Source organism: Homarus americanus, unplaced genomic scaffold, assembly GCF_018991925.1.
Source record: "Homarus americanus isolate GMGI-L3 unplaced genomic scaffold, GMGI_Hamer_2.0 scaffold17179, whole genome shotgun sequence".
Classification (NCBI taxonomy): domain Eukaryota; kingdom Metazoa; phylum Arthropoda; class Malacostraca; order Decapoda; family Nephropidae; genus Homarus; species Homarus americanus.
In genome coordinates, this window is record NW_024749758.1 from 5,001 (window position 1) to 7,955 (window position 2,955).

The window sequence follows — 2,955 nt, forward strand, 5'->3', positions numbered from 1 at the left end:
AACCCCTACTTAGTTGTAGTTGTTCTTCTTCTTCTCCTCTGCTCGTGTTGCATTTGCCTCGAGCGTGGATCAGGCCTTAGCCCTGGGCTTAGGAGCGACTAACCCATGTCCAACTGATGTTCACATGGAACCCTTCTCCGCTTCGGTTCATCAAGGGAGTCTCTCTCGAGTATTTGCTACTACCACCAAGATCTGCACCAGTGGCGGCTCCAGGCCGGCCCACGCCGAAACCCTTCAGCGCTCACCACTGCGACCCTCCTACTCACCGGGGCTTCGAGACCTCGCCTTGAGAGCGAGGCCGGTAGTGCGCCCGGCGGTCGAGTATCGGGAGAATGCTTGAGCGCCATACCATTTTAAGGGCTAGTTGCTTCGGCAGGTGAATTGTTACACACTCCTTAGCGGATTCCAACTTCCATGGCCACCGTCCTGCTGTCTATAGCAACCCTACAAGCAAGCTCGGCATCTCACCCATTAAAAGTTTGAGAATAGGTTGAGGACGTTTCGTCCCCAAGACCTCTAATCATTCGCTTTACCGGATGAAATTCACCCTGCGAGTTCCAGCTATCCTGAGGGAAACTTCGGAGGGAACCAGCTACTAGATGATTCGATTAGTCTTTCGCCCCTATACCCAGCTCCGACGATCGATTTGCACGTCAGAATCGCTACGGACCTCCACCAGAGTTTCCTCTGGCTTCATCCTGGCCAGGCATAGTTCACCATCTTTCAGGTCCCAACATATATGCTCATGGTACTTGCCGACTGCCCGCGAGCCTGCCCCGGTGCGCCTCCGCCGTTTACCGACGGCCCGCTTCCGGGGACGGACAGCACCGCGGCGTCTTGGCAAGTCCCGGGCCTGCGCCCCCCCCTCCCATGAGGGGAAATTAAACTTCGACCATCGCCCTGACGACCTCCACCACATAGCGATCCAGAGGCAGGGAAAAGTATCTCACCCGCTTGGCAGCGGGCGTGGGGCGAGGCCGCAGGCAACCCGGTCAGGATCGGCCAGAGCGCGCGGAGAGCCTGTTACAGCTGCCCCGAGCCCGTCACTTCATTCGCCTTTTGGGTTTAGTGAGCCCATTGACGCACATGTTAAGACTCATGGTCCGTGTTTCAAGACTGGGTCGGGTGGATCACCGACCTTTGCGCACACCGCGAGGCAACCACCGCCGAAGCGGCAGCGCCAGCTCTTTCTCGACGACACGTCGCCAGGGCAACCAGGACACCGGTGGTTCCCCCCGTCGCGGGTCTCCCCCCAGACTGAGAGAGGAAATTCGTGACGAAGATACCAGTCCGACCGGGCCTTCGACGTCCCCGGCAACGGGTCGCGGTGACCTACTACGAGGCGAAATACGCCCGCCGACGCCAGCGTGAGTGGGGGCGCGCCCAAACATTTTTGGGTCGCTCAATTACAACACCCCACCCAGCCGACAGCCGACGAGCTGAATCCCCTCAATTCGACCTTCGAGTTTCCACCCGTTTGGCTCTTAACGGTTTCACGTACTCTTGAACTCTCTCTTCAAAGTTCTTTTCAACTTTCCCTCACGGTACTTGTTCGCTATCGGTCTCGTGGTCATATTTAGCCTTAGATGGAGTTTACCACCTGCTTTGGGCTGCACTTTCAAGCAACCCGACTCTACAGAGAGGCCCTTTCCGACCGTCCCATCTGTACCCTCACGGGCGCCGCCATACGGGCCTGTCACCCTCCATGGGCAGTGGCCGCTTTCAAGCTTGACTTAGACGGTATGGGACGGCGTGCTGGACCCTCTGAAACGCAACACCCCTCGTGCCCGAAGACATCGAGGTTATGCGCTGGGCTTTTCCCGGTTCAGTCGCCCTTACTAAGGGAATCCCTGTTGGTTTCTTTTTCTCCGCTTATTAATATGCTTAAATTTGGCGGGTAGCTCTCTCCTACTACGAGGTCGATCGTGGTCTCATCATCCTTAGGGGGAACAAGTTCCCCAACCACGAAGCGGAAGACGCTCTGCCACCGACTTTCTTCACCACCGACATTACCAGGCAGGAAGGTTTGAGGGGCTTGTCGCGGGGGTACCAGCGGCCATGGCGCCGGCACTCCCACCCCTGACTCCGTTCCTTCTCATTGAGTGGTAAATAGCCAATAGGAAAAGTGTTTCAGCAGAACATCTCTCGCAGAGTCATATACACACACAGTTTTAATGCATATACGCTCGTGTTCCGCCCTTACTCGGCCGCACCTTTGCCGCTTAAACTTTGACCTCTTTCCCCGTTCCCGCATGCCACAGCAGTGGCACTTGTTTATCCGGAGAAAGAGAGCGAGAGTCGCAGTATTAATTGGCGTGAGCGGCCTTTCCGGCTGCAGAACTAGTGCCCTATCCCGGCGAGCGCCGTTATGAGGCGCAACACCGTCTTTAACGCGTTTAGAGAGAACTCCCCCTGCCTCCCTCCCAGTCATGAGATAGACGTGGACTCGTGGCGAACTCTCAAAGAGAACGCCCACACCGCGTCTGACCGTGGGAGAGGGTGGAGGAGCGCGTGAGGAAGAGCACGGCGTCACCCAAGCATTCTCATCTCTCTGCCTGCACCACTACATAGTAGACTGCGGGCCCAGGCGCACTCATCAATTTAGGTTCCACTGCAATGCATGCCAAGCACTCTTTTCGAGGTGATAGACGAAATTCCGGCGGGGCTTACTTAAAAGATATCCGACCCGGTTTCGTTTCCTCTTCGTGGGATGGAGTGCCTCTTAGAACATGTGCAGCATCAGCCATGAGCGGCCGACGGCCATTCGTGTCTCTGTGGACAGCAGGCAAAAACGCCGCCTCCAGTTGACTGCGAGGGCGACAACTGTCGCTTTGTTGTGTGGTTGAATGTGGGTGCGCCAAGTCATGGACTTGCTGGTGATAAACTTTGCTTGTTTTAAGGAGCGCATACCGGCATAAGCTGTGAGCGATTAAACCAAAGGCGGAGCTTCGGTTA

At 56.4% G+C, this 2,955-nt stretch overlaps 1 non-coding gene across 1 annotated transcript in view; it reads right to left on the reverse strand.

Moving 5' to 3' along the window:
• Positions 1–1,922, reverse strand: part of LOC121853738 — a 4,144-nt gene extending 2,222 nt beyond the window's left edge. Inside the window, exon 1 of the ribosomal RNA XR_006086401.1 lies at positions 1–1,922. This exon is cut by the window's left edge and continues 2,222 nt beyond it. This is a non-coding gene — a ribosomal RNA (large subunit ribosomal RNA).
• Between the last annotated feature and the right edge of the window lie 1,033 nt (positions 1,923–2,955).